The following is an 18,287-nucleotide window of genomic DNA, read 5'->3' as shown; positions in this document are numbered from 1 at the left end:
AGTACCTACCACTCTAGCAGCCTGGTGGTGACTCTTAAGAAACAAGGGAGAAGAAAGTGGGTATGAGAAACACTGGACTCTCCACTGCTAAAAGAGACAGCTCGAGGAAGTTTCTCCAGCTGTTCTCAGAGTTTGAAGGGCAGAGGAAGGTGACTAAGCCCAGTACAAATGACAGTAAGTGAGAGAACCAGTCATGTACAGGCATCTAATATGTTCTGGGTTTTCTATTGTCACTTTTCACTGATAGAATTATAGATAGATTTGATTCCTGAGTATGCCATCATATCAGGTTCATGTATACAGTTGCTACTTGTGTTGTTGGGGGGAGGGTTTTCTGCATTGAGTAAGCCTTGCCAACGTCTATCATACGACCTCCAGACCTGTTTCTATCACCAAGGCCATATTTTTCAACTGCTAATAGTCCTCCTTCGCCCATGAGCCAATCATGTAGTGAATGGTTTAAAGGGCTACTTCCAGAGGATTCTCTCAGTTAAACTCTGAGACTTAAAGACTGTTTCATACCAGAATTTAGAAACCACCTCAAGAATAGTTTTGACACATTCAACACTAATGACTGAAGACCAGATGAACTGTGGAACATCGAGGATACCATACACAAAGAAAGCAAATTATAAAGATTAGAAGGAAAGAAAAGATCCAAATGGCTATTAGAACAGACTCTGAACCTTGCTCTTAAACCTGGAAGTCTCGGAAACTCAGTGCCGTCAAGTCGATGCTCACGCATAGTGACCGTGTGCGGCAGGGTAGACCTTCCCTCCTGACGTCCAGAGCTGTCACTCTCTACAGGAGTAGAAAGCCCCATCTGGTGGTTTCAAACCGCTGATCTTGCAGTTTGCAGCCCAAGAGGCAACCATTACGCCATGAGAGCTCTAAACCATAGAGTAGTTAAAATAAATAGAAGGCATGATGAAGCGTAAGAGCCAAATAGAAGATTTATTTCTTTTCTCTTTTTGCTGGGTATAGTATAGATTTCTTTGTTTTAACTTGATTCCTTTATTTATTACTCCTTTGATGCTTTATTTATTCCTGTATTCACTCACAGTAGAGGGGGCTAGAAGTACAAATTCACAGATAGGTTGTTCAGCCCTTTCCGAAGGTAGGATTCCCAATACCTCACAGCAAATGTTAAACCTCATCAGATGTCAAACATGAGGACAATTGAGTTATGTCCTACATTGAAGTCATGGTGGGTGGTCATGAAGCTGGAACAGTGGCCTAACTCGTGCAGTAAGAGCCACAGCCTGTCCACATACATATCAAGTTTCTGCTGGTGCAGAGTATGTGGGTGGCCCAAATAACACTCATCAGGGACTGGAAACTCCAGAAAGAGGAACTTGCACAGTGGGACTCTTTCCCTCAGCAGTCTCTCCAGAAAAGCCACGAATACTGTGTTTCCAGAGAACTTGAATTTGAGGAGGTGGGAACAATGTCCCAGGGCAGGCAGGACACGGGTGAGCTGGGGGTCCATGATCCAAAGCCACACAGAGCTAGGAAAGGAAGGGTATCTGAGGCTCTCTCCAACAAGACTTTGAGGAAGTCCGTATTTAAGTGAGTCAGGATGACATGCTCAAACTCACAGGTCCCAGTCTGAAATGGAGCAGTCGGTGAACCAGAGGGCCTCCAAGGATGTCTGTGGTTGCTGAGCACCTGATCCAGGTGGCCTTCCAAGAAGGACACAGACTCCAGTAAGAGTTCTTTGAGCTGGTGCAGTATCAGAAACTGATACTTGAAGACGAGCAGATTCTCCAAGTCCTGAGACTCTGCCTGGGAATCATTGAAATGTATGGATACTTCCATGAGAAGGAAAATTCTCAGATTCACCAGCTGGCCCAAGTATAAGGCCAAACTGGTCAGGGTAGACGGGAATGCAGCTTTTCTCAGCAGCTACTCCAGTAGGGGAGGGGGAAAGAGGGAGTACCCCCCGCAGGCTTTGACCCAGCCTCTGCTGCCCTGGCTTTGGGTGGTCCCTACGTGCCCTGTGGTTGTGGAGGTGGAGTGCCCTGGATCCTCAGTGGCAGATGATGTGTGCTCCCAGCACGGGGGTCATGGTGGGCCACCAGTGCTGACAGCTCTGCCAGGGAAGGGCTCTCCTCACTGGAGCCCCTGTGCAATGCCCAGGATTAGACAGGAGAGCCTGCTGTGGTGCCCTCAAGGAACATGGGAGGTTCTGTCTGGTTCTTGTTCTGTGCGGCCAAGGTGCTCAGTGCCTCGAGCACTCAAGGCAATACTCAATCAGACATTCAATAATGCTTAACACTCTTATTCAAACAGGGAGCAATCCAGACAAGTTTCATCTCAATAAATATGTTCAACAATCCAAGCATAAACCTACTTCCGTGAATACACTTCAAAGATCAAACATAAAGTTCTATCAGCTTAGTTATCCTCAATATCCACCGCACACATGAAGGCTACATCCTAAGTGTATTCACCCCAGGCGGGCACTCTCTCCCAGCAGGTACCTGCATCAGTCCAGGCGCATTTCACAGAGAGGGACACTGAGGCAGAGCAAAGAGGAGCAGTCTCAGCCTGACAGTAGCCCCAGGGAAATGCCACCAGTGCCTCCCTGACCCCTCTGACTGGGTCCCGAGTGGCCCAGGGGTGGGGCAGGCCTATTTGGGTCCAAGGGGCAGAGGGGGATTGGGGGCAGGGCAGCAGCAGCCCTGTCCCTCTGTCCAGATGCAAGGGGTGTGTGGGAGGGGCAGGCCAACAGCATCCCTCCTACTGTCTGGATGTCTGGGACATAGGCTGTCACTGCCTGTAGGTAGCGGTGGCATTTGAAACGGAACCAGAGCTGGAAGATGCTGTTGGCGAACTGACAGCGGAAGCAGTGGTGGTGTGAGTACTCCCAATCGTGGCCGACAGCCGATCTTGAAGGGGATGTCCTTGTAGGGCCGGGTGGGGCGGGAGGGCAAGCATGGAAGCACAGCGTGGCCAAGTCTTTATTGTGATCGCAGGCTTCCAGGAAGTACTCGGGCGTGCAGATGTTGAACTTGTAGCCCTGCACGCTCTTGGGCGGTGGGTTGTCAAAGTCGTAGTGTGTCTGGTTGTGCTTGTTCCACTCAAAGCAGGTGTGCACGTGCTTGAAGAATTGCGCAGCTGGTTGTCTGCCCACAGGTAGACCTCGCAGGTCAGTGGCCGCTCCACGCTGAACAGAGCCTCGTCCCTGCCCCATGCCCTCCTTGGCCCACCGGAAAAAGATGTCCTCCGTGTTCTAGCTGGCGTTGCCTGTGACCTGGAGCTGCTGGCGCCGACAGGACAGGAGCAGGCGCTGCAGGTCCTGGGGGCGTGATGGGGGGGATCGAGCGCGTAGGCGTCCAATGGCAGCACCGGGGCGCTCAGCGGAGGATATTGCCGCTGGCTCCTCAGGCTCCAGGCTGTGGATGGGTCTTGAGGGTGGGACCAGGGGCCCACTCTCCACGCCCTGCTCCTGCTCCGGCCGGTATGCTTCTGCCGCAGCAAGGCCTGGTGTCGCTCGCTGAGCCGGCCCCGCCACATGCAAGGACAACCGCAGCAGCAGGCGCCCCCAGTTGCCCACGTCCAGGTTGGGCCCCCTGCCCTCGATGCCCTGGCAGGTGGCCTGCAGCGGGCCGTCCGTCTTGCCCTTGAAGACCTACTGCAGTCTGAGTTGACTGATGCATCGACACCCATGCTGCACTCACTGGGACTAGAGCTGGCGGAGATTGGAGCTCTCGACCCTGGTGATGATGGTCATGTCCCTCCTGAAGTCCACGTCCTTGCCCTGCTCCAGCTCCATGTCTACCGGGATATCCTCCAGCAGGTCCTCGGGGTCAGCCACCATCAGCCCATTGAGGAAGGCACAGGGTTCGTGCAGCGCCACAGCCAGGTCGTCGTCCTTGGCGCGGATGTACTTGGCCAGCAGGTCAATGGGCTTGGCCCGCCCGTCCGGGATGGGGATCTTAGAGCTAAGCTGGGCCTGCTGCAGGTGAAAGTTGTCCTCCCACTGCTCCCGTGTCTGGAAGTGCTCAGCCTCCTTGTCGCACTGAAGCATTCCCAGCTCCCGCATGGCCTTGTTCCACTCCTGCTTCACCTTTGGCAGCTCCACACGGTTGTCCTCCTGGCTCGCTGCTCGTTCAGCTCCTCTTCCAGGTGGCCGATGCCTTTCTTCTCCAGGGCCTTGTTCCAGATGCAGGTGCCCAGAAGGTTGCTGTCGCCAAAGGGACCGTCGGTGTTGGTGTTGCCCATGTACTCCTCGCCCCAGCTCATCTGCTCCCTTTCTTCCTCTCTTTGGTCCCCTTCCTGGCCAGCTGCTGGGTCCGATTCTCCTTCGCTCCTCCTGCTGCGTCCCCTCCCCCCGCAGCCTTAGCCCTCCTGCAGGCTCTGCTGGTGGCTCCTGGCTGCAGTCACCCGCCAGGAGACTGGGGGAAGCTGTCAGGGGACGTGGAGCTGGACGTCGAGCTGGACGCCCCGGGTCCTGGGACCAGGAGCATGTTTGCCTCTGCTGGACCCACTTGCCCGACTGATGCTCGTCCTCTGAATCAGACTGGAGCACCGATCCCACGAACGCCAGCTAGGTACCAGGCTCCGGCTCCAGCACTTCTTCCCTCGCCGCTAGCTGTCAACGCTTTTCCTGGGAATCCAACCTCTTCAGTTGCTGGTTGTGGACACTGGTCTCTTCCAAATCTGAGAGTAAGACTTCCGGCTGGAAGCTTCTCCTAATGTACGGAAGTGCAGACTGAAATATATCTAAGATCAGCAGGTCAAAAAGCAAATTGATGAAAAAATGAACCCAATTTGGGGCAGCAACAAGGCAGGCAGCTAGCTCAAGAACCTAGAACCGTTGCAATGTAGGCCAAAGCAGAGGCAGGATCCACCAAGAGCAACAGACTCTCAGTGGCTTTGTAAGAAAGACTATCTGAAATGTATTGGTTGCAGATCATGCCCTCAGGGAATTCCTTTTCAAAGGATTATCTGCCAGAGACTCTCTCACAATGGAGATGGGTGCACTATATGGGATCCCATCCTATAGGATGCCTGCCTGTTTGCTCTTACTGTTAGATGGCATCAACTTGTTTGGAGTTACGGAGACCCTATGGACAACAAAACAAAATAGCTCCTGCATCATGCGCACAATTGTTCTTTTCGAGCCCACTGTTGCAGCCACTGTGTCAATTTCTGAGGGCCTTCCCATTTTCCACTGACCCTTTACCGAGCAGGGTGTCCTTCTCCAGTCAGGAGACTGATTTCCCTGACATGTCCCCAGTACATGAGACCAAGTCTCTCCATCCTTGTCTCTACGGAGCATGTTGGCTGCACTCATCCCAAGACAGATTTTTTTTCTTTTCTTTTCACAATCCATGGTATTTCAGAGTCTTCCCCAAGGACCATAGTTCAAAAGCATCCATTCTTCTTTGGTCTTCTTTACTCAATGTCCAACTTTCACAAGCATTATAGGCAAGAGAAAATACCATGGTCCAACTCAAGCACCTTAGTGCTCAAAGTAACTTCTTTGCTTTTTACACTTCAAAGAGGTCTTGTATAGCAGAGTCACGCATGCAATAAAAATGATTGCATCCTAACTTCTCGTTGTGAAAAAGATGGCCCAAGCCAATATTCACACAACTCCAACTATTTCATTGGCAAACGGAGAAACAATGTACTTTCTAGAATCCTTAATTTCTCACATAGTACCAGCTTGTAATTGATTGAGTTACATCACCCAAATAGGAATCTTCCCATCTAATCCCTGTAACTATATGTTAGTCTTCTTGGAAATTCATGTTTAATGATGTTATTCATTAAGGTAGCATTGAGGCAGATTATACTGGAATGCAGTGTAAATACCTGGGATATAATTATTGATAGAATTTTTCCCAACAGCTTTATTGGCAAATAATTCACATGTCATATAATTCAATAGCTCAGTCACATCAAGAAGGGTTGTATAATTATCACCACAATTAATTGTAGAGCATTTTCTTCATGCTTGTACTTATTGTTAGATCCCCATTACCCCAAACCTCCCCTGCCATACCCACAAGGAACCATTAATTCAGATACTGTCTCTATCGATTTACCTATCCTGGACTTCATATACAGGAAAACATTTATTTATGTTTTTTACAAACTAACAAGAAAAACAAAGTAAAATAGATAAAAACTTCAATTGAAAAAAAGCAAAAGATATTAAAAACTAGATAGAATTTAAATGGATCATAAGGGAGATCAAATCATAAGGTACTAGATTTTAACGTAACCATCTGCTTTCCAGTGCATTCTGCATGATAGCAATCCTATTCGCATCCCTGATCCGTGGTCAGAGGGGAATCCCCAGGGGCTTAATCCACACGTTACTTCCTTTTCACTAGTTTTTAAACTGAAACAGCCTTAAAATGTGTCCAAAGGGAGATCAAATTATAAGATAGTACATTTTAACCTAACTATATCTGCCATGATCAACTTTACAAGGCTTCCTGTCTAATAACAGGGTTATTCACATCCCCCTACTCTAGTCAGACAGGAATCACGGGAGAATTAATTTATGAGTGGACCCTGCAAATGGATTTGGGGCTTCCATTGTCATCCATAGCCTTCTGAAAAACAGTTTAAACTCTGATGCCATGACCTCCTTTAGATATGTACTTACAATCCTTGGATCACACAGGCTGATGTGCTTCTTCCATGTAGACTTAGTTGATACCTCATTTAGATGGCTGCTTGGTTGAAAATAAACCGTTAAGACCCCAGATGCTATTCTTTCTGAGAGCCGAGTACCAACTAATTTCTTCACCACACTTTGCTATAGCACCCATATCTTCTAATTCTTGAAAGGTTTTTTGGTTTTATTTTGGTTTTTAATTTTACATACGAGTATGTATCATCTGATTGCCTTCTGTTTCTTTTTTCATTAAATATTTTGAATTATTAATTGGGAAAAGATTTACAGAATAGATCATCAGGTTTACATTCAACAGTTAACATAGTTTGTTTTATCTCATTCATTATGGCCCCCACAATGCAACTAACAGAACTTATCCCACTTTTTCCTTATGTTTTCTGTTTCCATTCCTCTTTCCTTACTAACCCTTCTGAACTTTGACCTTGGGTAAATGCTGTACTTTTACCCTCAAATGGTTGATCATTCTAAGGTGTGCTTACCTCACAAGTGTTATCGTTCTCCTTCTATTGTCTATTGTTTGGCTGATGTGAGCTATGGGGTTAAAGGTGTGGGGAGTGAATTCAATCTGAACCCTAAGCATGACTAAGGGATTTTACCAGTCTCCATTCAACTAGTAAACCTGGTCTCTTTTGTGATTTTGAGTTATGTTCTACCTTTTCCCTCCCCTGCCCCATGCACTCCGGGAACCTCCAAACGTGATCCTTTTCAGAACAGCGAATAGTGGTAACCAAGAACGATCTAGTTCTTCTAGTCTTAGAATTGTGGTGACTGGTGTTCAAGTAGTCCGTGAACCCATTGAACTACTTGTTTCCATATGTCTGTCCCTTTTCATTACTTTGCTTTTGTCTGGACAAAGAGAAATCAATAGCTATACCTTAAATGGCCACTCCTGAACTTTTAATGAACTAAAAATTTCAAAGGGCAGTTCAAGAAGATAAAGTATCATAATGAAATGTGCAAAGACCTGGATTTAGAAAGCAAAAAGGGAATAACACACATTTCTCAAGCTGAAAGAACTGAGGAAAACTTTAAGCCTAAAGTTGCAATACTGAAGGATTACCGTCATGGGCAAAATATTGAACAATGCTAGAAGGATCAAAAGAAGATAGAATACTACCCTCTATGTCGACAGGATCAGGTATCAGACATCAAACACCCAGAACAAAAAAATCATATCAATGTGAATGAGGTGGGGAGTGAGGGGTGGAGACCCAAAGCCCATCTGTAGACAATTGGACACCCCCTTACAGAAGGGTCACAAGGAAGAGATGAGCCAGTCAGGGTGTAGTGTAGCAATGATGAAACATACAACTTTCCTCTAGTTCTTTAATACTTCCACTACCACCCCACTATCATGACCCCAATTCTACCTTATAAGTCCAGCTAGACCAGAGCATGTACAGTGGTACAGATAGGAACTGTAAACACAGGGAACCCAGGACAGATAAACCCCTAAGGGCCAATAATGAGAGTAGCGATACCAGGAGGGGAAGGGGAAGGTGGGGGGAGAAAAGGGGAATCCATCACAATGAGCTACATATAGCCCCCTCCCAGAGGGACGAACAACAGAAAAGTGGGTGAAAGGAGACATCAGTCAGTGTAAGACATGAAAAATAATAATAATTTATAAGTTATCAAGGGTTCATGAGGGAAGGATGATGGGGGAGGGGGGAAATGAGCTGATACCAAGGGCTCAAGTAGAAAGGAAATATTTGAAACTGATGATGTCAACATATGTACAAATGTGCTTGACACAATGGATGGATGGATGGATTGTGATAAGAGCTGCACGAGCCCCCAATAAAATGAGTGGGAGAAAGAAAAAAAGAATACTGCCCTCAAAAGAATGGAGTTGCGGTTCAGTCATTTCAGGAGGTAGCATATGATCAAGAACTAAAAGTATTGAAGGAAGAAATCCAAACTGCGCTGAAGGATAGTCAAAAAAAACAAACAAACTAAAAACACAAGCAGGGCTCCAGGACTTGACAGACTACCCGGTGAGATGTGCACTGACTTAATGTTCTATCATTTACTTCTAGGGTCTGAGACCCATTGCAGTGATTGCACAGAACTCACAGACAAAACTCATGACTAAAGAGTTTATTAGGGACGTTAACAAGCTGTAATCCCAGTGAGAAACGCCCACGGTTGTTCATCAGCACATGGTACCGATTTCCGTTAAGTCTGCTAACAAATGCCCAAAGGGATAACCCGTTGCTATAAGCCTCAACCTGAAGGCATTTGGCTTCAATTCTGTGGGTCAGCAAACCCAGCTTCCTGAATTAGTGTCCAGGGACACCCACCCACTGCAGTCAGACTCTGCCCAAAAGCACTCAGCTCCACTTTCAGTCAGTATCTTCCCCCACCATCATAGCAGACCCATGCATGGAAAGGTAGTTTGGTGGGAGTTCGAGACTACGGCTGAAACAGCCATAGTAAATACTTCACTGTCTCTGCAAGGTGTTTCTACAAGAAGATTACCACTGGAAGGTTTCATCTATGCAGAGAATTTAGACGACAGCGACCTGACAAACGGCTGGAAGAGATGCATATTTCTGCCTATTGTAACTTGTGCTAGATTAGGTTCTCTAAAGAAGAAAAACCAGTGATATAAGTAGATAGATAGATAGATAGATAGATAGATAGATAGATAGATAGATAGATAGATAGAAGTTTATATCAAGAACATGGCTCACACATTTATAGAAATGGGTAAGTCCAGTCCAGTCCAAATCCATAGGCCAGATGTTAAGCTAGAAATTTCTTCTGACTCACACAGCTAAAAGGCCTGACAAACTGGGAATCAGGAAGACAAACTAGGCAGACCACAGCTGGTGGATGCAGAAGTGACTGAACAAAGCCTAGCAGGTCAGGCTTATGGCTGCAGAGTGGGATTAATCTAAGATTGGCAGGTCGGATAGCAGGCTCCTGGTGGCTCTCAGGGTTGGCAGGCAATATACTGGGCATTGGCTCTAATCCAAAGAATCAGAGATCAATAAGCCAGGTACAGGAGCCAGATCCAACAAGAAGCAAGCTAACTTCCCAACAGAGGCAACTTTTATAGGCTGTAGGCCACACTCCCAAGGAAACTTCTTTCCAATTTCATCAAGATTGTGGCCTGGCTAAGCAGATCACACTCCACCCTCACCTTCCCACAACTGCTTGCCTGCTCACTGCAAATTGCACAAGGGAACTGGTTTCATTATGTTAGGTTACATCGTGGGTATCACTGCCAAACTACTGAGAATGCTGACCAATGAAGGTGACACAAACCCAATCACACTAAGCAAGGTGATCCAACAGAATGCAGAAATGAGCAAAAAATATAATTGATCTCCCATGCAAGAAAAACTTTAAAGAAGATGAAGTTAAAAGTGTTATGGCAATCCATCAATAAGGAATTGCCAACCATTCAAGCTGGATTCAAAACAGGACACAGATTGAAGTATATCATTGCCAATGTCATATGAATCTTGACTGAAAGCAGAGAATACCAGAAAGGTATTTACCTGTGTTTTATTGACTGTGCCAAGACAGTCACCTGTGTGTATCATAATAAATCATGGATAATATTGCAAAGAATGAGAATTTCAGAACACAAGATTGTGCTCATGCAGACAAAACCTGTTTACATGACCAGGAGACAGCTGCTCAAACAGAACAAGAAGATAATGCCTGGCTTAGAAGCAGGAACAGTGTGTGTGTCCAAGTTGTATCCTTTTACCACACTTACACTATCAGTATGCTGAGCAAAGAATCTACAGAAGCTGGGTTATGTGAAGAAGAAGGTGGCATTGGGAATGGAGACTCATTTCCAGCTTGTCATATGCAGAAGACACAATACTGCTTGTTGAAAATGAAAACTTGAAGCCTTTATTGATACAAAGCAAAGACTACAACCTTCAGTATCAATTACACCTGAACATAAATGAAACAAAATCCTCACAACAGAACCAAGAAGCATCATCAAGAAAGTGGAGAAAAGATTGAGCTTGTCAAGGATTTCATTTTATTGGATCCACAATCAAAACCAATGTAAGCAGCAGTCAGGAAATCAAATGCTGCATTGTATTTGCCAAATTGGCTGGGGGGTAGAGGGGCTCTCTTTGGGATGATTTTTTTTTTTAAAGGCACTTTGAGGACTAAGGTGCAGTGGCCCAGCCACGGTGTTTTTAACCACCTCATATGCATGCAAAAGTGGAACAATGAGTAAGAAAGATCAAAGGACTGATCTTTGCCTTTGAATTACGGTGTTGGCAAAGAATAGTGAATATACCATGGAGTGCCAGAATAATGGACAAATCTGTGTCAGAAGAAGTACTCCTGGAATGCTCCTTAGAAGTGAGGATGGTGAGACTTTATCTCTAATGCTTTGGACATGTTATCAGGAGGCACCAGTCCTTTGAAGAGGACACCATGTCTGGTAAAGCCAATGAAGACAAAGAGGAAGACCCTCAATGCGCTGGACTGAAACAGTAAGTGCAGTAATGAGCTCAAGCATAGCAGCCATTGTGAGGATGGCCCAGACTGAACAAGGTTTCGTTTGGCTGTTCATAGGGTTACAATGAGCCAAGAAGAACTGATGGTGCCTAACACCAACAGCATGTTCCAGGAATGCTAGTGAATGCACTTGGTTAACCCGTACAAGAGCTCTGTGAGACTAGAATTATTATCACTCTGTGCTGTAGACTGAGAACTCACACCAATATCAGCTGCTCCTCACAGCCAGGAATCCCCAATGCAGCTCTTATCTTGGAGGCCAAATAATCTACCTTCCTTCTCAGTGCTAATTACTCACACAACAGATGGGCATCTTCCATCCTGCAACTAGTTTTCTTTTTCTTTACCATCTTCTAACCCTCGTGGCTCAGTCCAAGCAAAAAGTCAAGAATCAGAATCAACCAGCCTGAGCTAGAACAAGATTTTCACTGTCCCATCTCTTTCCACAACCACGGACAGAGGAGAAGCCATCAAGCCTTCTTCACTAAAGACAGGAGAGATGGGGTCTAGAGTCTTATCTTTGAGCTGTGCGCCTCCACACACCCATTCCCTACCCAAAAACACTTTCAGAAATAAATTGCAAATGCTGGTCCATCTTCAGCAATCAGACAGCAAAGAGTCAAGTAGTTACTAAATAATCAGAGCATCCATTGATAACGCTAGGACAATCACCCGGTCAGGCACCTAGGGTATGGAATGTGGGAACCAGGGCAAGGAGTGGGGAGGGAATCTATTGGGGGAGGGGAGAATACTCTTAGGGAACTCTCTGGAAAGATTGCTAACCCCATAGTACTCAACCAATGAGCAATTGGGGAGGGAGCTTGCAAATGAGGGGATAAAATGCTTTCAAAGGAGCTTGGAAGCTCGACACTTGCCTTTTTTGCCTGATTTGTCTCTGCACCTAGCACCCAATTTTGCAAAATTGAAAATAAAGGTCGCTCTCTTCACTGAAGTGAGCACAGATTGAATTTCTTGAATGTCTGTTGTTTAAAATCCCATGATAGTCCATTGGCAAACCCCTGTGGGATAAGGCAACGCACTCCAATTCTCTCTCGGGCACAGCTGCAGTCAGGGGTTTATACTGATCTGCCAGTTGCCAAAAGGATCCAATACAGTCTCTGGGATTTCTATGTTTCGCTCTCCCAACACTTTTCCACCCCCAAATCAGACGCAGTTAGCCTACATAGACCCTGCTCAAATATTAACACTATGCTGGTGTCAGGGGATCTGTTCAGGCAAGAAATGGGATGTAAATTGTACCCCAATCAGTATGGAACATTGGGTGCTCAGATCTTCCATACAGTGGATTTCGGTCACACATTTCACTGATTTCCCTCTGCCTTTCTTTTTGCTCTTTTTCAGTCACTCAATTAAGTAATGTGTAGTAATTGGGTGTATCTGCAAGAAACACAACCCGAAAAGACAAGGTCACTGTCCAAGAGGAGCATACAAATTCACAAGGATACAACCGAAAAGACAAGGTCACTGTCCAAGAGGAGCATACAACTTCACAAGGATACAACACAGACAAGAGCACTGAAGCCAATGGACTGCCCTTGGGGGGTGACCAAGAGCAAAGATTTGCTCAAATTCTTTTATTGTTATAATGTTTCTGACACCCATTTTAGTTGTTAATTTTTGTAAGGAGAAATATATATATATTTGGCGTCTGTCTTCAAGGCAAAATCTTTGTCTTCCACCTTCTGCCCCTACAGAAAAATCAAGCTGCTCTAAGATATTAGCTCGCTGCTCTACAGAGTACCATACCTTCCTACTGGGTCTTCACCTTCCTACCTGCATGTGCCAACCTGGCTCCTGCATCTCTGCCACACCAAAGCCAAAGGCTGACGATGCTAACTGACTACAGTGCTTGCAGGAGTCCATGATGAGACTGTAGGTGAAGGCTTGGCCATCTGGAAATAGGCCTCCTTTTTCTGAGTCCATGCCCTCTGAGACCCTGTTTTGATTTGGATTATTCTTCAGACTTGCCTTGCTAAGCCTCTTAGAGAGAGTGCTGCTTGCCACCTCGCTTTCTTCCTTCAGCTCTGATGCCTAAACACTCCAAATCTACTCCATAAATAATAATGTCTCTCTCAAGCTCTTTATAATTTACAAAGTGCTTGCACTTATACTTTCTCATTTCAAATGCTGTGAGATAGGGCCATCACTGCTTCTTGGTTACAGAGAAGAACCTAAGACTCAGTGAGATTTGGTGACCCACCCAAGACCTCCCTTATGGGTCCTCCTGAGCCAATCTGGGTTTGACTGAGCTCCTCCAGCTCTCAGTCCTGAATATTCTATGATCTCCCTTAAGGCATTCTATGTAAAATCAGAGGGGAAGAAAGCTCCTCTCCTCTTTACCCATCATTCCCTAAAATGTCACATCAAACGTGTAGGACCCACATCTGATAACATGGGAAGTGGAGCCACAAGGAGATTGTGGGACTTGGACCTCCAGCTTTCCCATCTCCCTTCCACTGAGCAAGAGCCCCAAAGCTCAAGATATCAGAGGGAAGGAACTCAGCAACGGAGGTGGGGGAGGGGCAATGAAGGAGAGTTACCAGGCCACCATTACCCCACCACTGCGAAGTGACGCAAGGTGTGTCTGAATCCTTCAGTCAGAGATCAACGTTAGATTCTTCTTTGGTAGGCTGAGTGTGTTTTTAAGGGTTTGCTAGTTGTTTGTTGTGTTCTTTCTAGACAAAACTAGAAAGAAAAAATTAGGGCAGTGGCCCAGGCTTCATTGAAAATCTAAGCAGTCCAAGGGCATGGAAAACCAGCAATAGCAGAAAGACAGAGGCAGGCATTCCAAGGCTGAGCCCATTCTCTCTGGCTGATGAAGGCTGGTGTATATTGGCAGGAGATAGTGCCAGGAGCTTTCCTTGTAGAAAAAGAGATTGTGTATTCTAAGTTGCTGAAGGGCCTTGGAATAGGGCCTCCAAATGAACCTATGGGTCTGGGAGAAAACTTGCCTTAGATGAAAACTCTCACAGCATCCATAACAGAGAGAGACACTTAGGGACGAGCTGCCCTAGGGGCTGACACAATGAGAAGACAAATGCTGGGGAGGCATGCAAAGGAGGATCCAGGAATGGGAGCGCTGCGAGGGAAACTGACCAAGAGGAAAGGGCTGAATCATCCCATGCTGCAAGTCAATGAGGTGATCTGAAAGTGAGATGGAGAAATGAGGATGAAGCAAAGATGAAAGCCCAAGTTGATCGGACGATGTACAGGCAGATAACAGGGGGTTGCCTATCAGGCTAGCACAGATGACTCGGGCCCCAACCCCTTCTCCCTGCCACTAGCCGTCACGATGAAATCAAACCGGTTGCTGGCACAAGGAGGGATAATGGGCACCTGTCACTCACACCCAACAGCTGTTCTCCCGTTCTGCCTATGCCCTCTGGACAAAGTTGTATCTCTTCTCCTGATTTTGATTCTTCGCCCCTCTTTGTCTTTTTACCCAGAATCTTTCTGTTCATTCCCCAGCCATAGCCAAAGTTTAAAAACCAAGAAGCAGAAACCATAGTCCTTGCTCTGTTCTCCATACTGGGCCCATGGCCTTTAGTCTGAGCATCCAATGTCTTCCGCTATGAACCTCCCACAAGAACACTAAGGGGACTACTGAGCAGACCCACAAGGACTGAAAAACACTCAAGGAAAAAGGGACTTTACATCTCAAATTTATTCCCAGGACTGAACTGCTCAAGCTTCTTGAAGGGGAGACTTTGCCCTGGCTACCCCAGGTCGTTTGCCCAGCCCTGGCCACAGCACCAAGGTTTGTTCATGTAGCCTGCACATACCTTCTGTGATAGTTACATAATCTGTTGTCAACTTGAGACTTAAGAGTGAAGGGGTAGAGTTTAACCTGTCAATCGGGTTGCAGCTTGATAACCTCATTTGGAGGCACTAAGGAGATAAGGAGTTCACTGGAGGTGGGACACACAGACACTCCCTGCTTAGACATTCCTGTTGACAAGACACACGGAGTTACCCTAGAGCCCTGGAGCTGAAGAAGCCACGTGGACACCCCTGCCAGTGCTATGATGCTACCACTGCCACTGGATCCCCAGGACTTCCCACCCACTGGCCTGTGATCTTCCTGTATCTGGCGTCATTGCATATGTTGCTTGAGTCTGAAGAGGGCTTTATAGACTGGTATCAGACATATGGGCTAATATCGGACTTAAGGACTTGATCTGGACTGGGCTGGGATGTTTTCTCAACATTCAATTGCTCTTATATATAAAGCTCTTTCCTTATTTTTTTAAATCATTTTATTAGGGCCTCATACAACTCTTATCACAATCCATACATACATCAATTGTGTAAAGCGCATTTGTACTTTCATTGCCCTCATCATTCTCAAAACATTTCCTCTCCACTTAAGCCCCCGGCATTAGGTCCTCATTTTTCCCCTCCCTCTCCGCTCCCCCCTCCCTCATGAGCCCTTGATAATTTATAAATTATTATTTTGTCATATCTTGCCCTGTCTGACGTCTCCCTTCACCCACTTTTCTGTTCCGTCCCCCAGGGAGGAGGTCACATATAGTTCCTTGTAATCGGTTCCCTCTTTCCTACCCATTCTCCCTCTACCCTCCCAGTATCACCACTCACACCACTGGTCCTGTAGGGATCATCCTCCCTGCATTCCTTGTATTTCCAGTTCCTATCTGTACCAGTGTACATCCTCTGGTCTGGCCAGACTTGCAAGATAGAATTCATATCATGATAGTGGGAGCGGGGAGGAAACATTTAGGAACTAAAGGAAAGTTGTGTTTTTCATCGTTGCTACATCACCCCCTGACTGGCTCATCTCCTCCCTGAGACCCCTCTGCAAGGGGGTCTCCAGTGGCCTACTACTGGGCTTTGGGTCTCCACTCTGCATTCCCCCCCATCATTCACTATGGTAAGATTTTTTGTTCTGATGATGCCTTATACCTGATCCCTTCGACACCTCGTGGTTGCATAGGCTGGTGTGCTTCTTCCGTGTGGGCTTTGTTGCTTCCGAGCTTGATGGCCGCTTGATTACCTTCAAGCCTTTAAGACCCCAGACGCTATACTTTTTTATAGCCGGGCACCATCAGCTTTCTTCGCCACATTTGCTTATTCACCCGCTTTGTCTTCAGCGGTTGTGTCGGGAAGGGGAGCATCATAGAATGCCAATTTAATAGAAGAAATAAAGCTCTTTCTTATACACATATGAGTGTCTATGAATTTGTTTCTCTAGTCTACCCAGACTAACACATCTTGCCAATAGCTGACACGGTTCCAACTAGGGAAATCGACATCAGGAGACAGGACGGGGCTGATGCAAAGCAGTTAAGGGTTTCTTGACATTTTCTCGACAATTAATCCAGGCTAGACTCAGAAAGGGTCCTAGAGGTTGAGACCAAGAAATTTTGATCCAGGCTTTTAGCGTGTAGAACAGTCTCGGTGGATTTTCAGGGAGCCGCTGAATATGTATGAGGAAAAGAGAACGGATGTAAGGGGGAAACAGCAGAGAAGTGGGAGGAAGAATGATGGATGAAGACAAAGGGGGAAAAAGAACCAAAAGCTTTGGCTTCAAGGTGGTTAGTCAGAAACGGGGAGACGTGATAAGGCAGGGAGAGAATCCCACGAGGGAAGAAGAGGGCGAAGGTACCCCATGGGAAGGCAGGTGGAAGGAGAGACAGAGAAGAGGGCATGGTGGATGGGGCACGCCGAAGGCCCTGGCAGCCCCGCCTGCAGGTCTCCAAGGGAAGCAGGCGCCTCCTGGGAGCAGCGCCTCACTGCCCACGCACCTGCGTCGGTGCCTCTCCCAGGCTCCCAGCCACTTCAGCAGCCCTGGTCATGGCAGGGGGATAGCAGCCCTGGCCTGGGGGCTCCCACCCCTGAGTCCTGTGAGCCAGGGAAGCGGCCACATCCCTGAGACTGCGCTGGAGGGTGAGTGTGAGGCGTGCTTGGTGTGCTTCCCATGCGTGGAAGTGTGCGCACTGGTGTGCAAGCAGCCAGGAGGGGCCGTGGGAGGAAGAGGGTGAGTCAGGCTGCAAAGAGTCTACCGAGTAGAGGGGCGGGGGAATTGGTTTCTGAGCAGGTGAGAGTGAGGGACCGGCAGGAGACAGCTGTCCTGCCCAAAATCCCATGTCACCACCCTACCCCCACCCCTGCCCCTGCTCTTGCTGCATCCTCCAGCCAACGCTAAGCAATTCCCTGCAGGAAGGAGCAGAGCCCCAGCGTGTCCTGGGGTCCTGCAGCAGGAGAACCTGGGGGCTGCGCAGGTCTGTGTCCTCCGGTTGCAACGGGCAGTTTGCCTTGTTGTCCATGGCTACTGAGCGCAACATCTCCAAAGCTCTCACTTGAGGGGTCCCCAAGAATTCCCTCTGGTAGAAGGAAGCTCAAAGGGCCCAGGGCCGAGCGCCGAAGGGGGCACCACGATCTGCTTCTGCTTCCCCTCGCCTTTCTAAACCCGCCCCCCCCCCGCACTATCTTCCCCTGCACCCCCACCCGGCCCCCCAGCCCGCACCCCTTAATCAAATTGCCAGAAGTCCGAATCAATTCCAGGGCAGTAGCTGAAGACGGAAAGCCCAGAAGGAAACCCCTGATGCAGGTCCCCGGCTGTGCCAGACAAGCCCATCACTAGAGGGGTCCCTCACTGGCTGTACCCCCAGGTCAAGAAAACATCCGTACATCCCCCAAATAGAACCAAGCCCTGGGGCGGGAGTGGAGGGATGGGATGGGGAGAGTAGAGAGAAGGAGGGAGGGCACAAAGCAAGTGAGAGACAGGTACGCAGAAGCAGATGGGAGAGTGAAAAGCATAAGTTAAGTAGGAAGAACGGATAAACAGCAGACTCGAAGCCACCAGCCGAGCATATGCTTCTGCAAGCAGGCGACACAGACCCAGTAGGGTTTGGGAGAAGGGGATGCTGCGGTCTGACTGCAGCCCAGTCCCGACGAGGGACCTAAGCGTCCTGCTCCCCAGAGCCGAGACAACGAGCTGGGCCTGCTCTGGCGGGGAGACTCCGCCGAGACCGCCGCCCTGGTTTCAAAGGACCGGCCAGGGCTCGCCTCCCCGACCTCAGAACAGCGTGCCCTTCAACTGAGTCAGGTTCAGAAGAGAAACCGCCGGCGCGGCGGGGCCGGCCCC

General features: G+C 47.7%; 1 pseudogene; it reads right to left on the bottom strand.

Annotated features, from left to right (window-relative positions):
- Window positions 1-13,105, bottom strand: part of LOC101654034 — a 17,869-nt pseudogene extending 4,764 nt beyond the window's left edge.
- Window positions 13,106-18,287: the final 5,182 nt, after the last annotated feature.

This window comes from Echinops telfairi, unplaced genomic scaffold (assembly GCF_000313985.2).
Source record: "Echinops telfairi isolate 266 unplaced genomic scaffold, ASM31398v2 ScPeMD7_5592;HRSCAF=6446, whole genome shotgun sequence".
NCBI lineage: Eukaryota > Metazoa > Chordata > Mammalia > Afrosoricida > Tenrecidae > Echinops > Echinops telfairi.
This window is presented reverse-complemented; position numbering and strand designations above follow the sequence as displayed.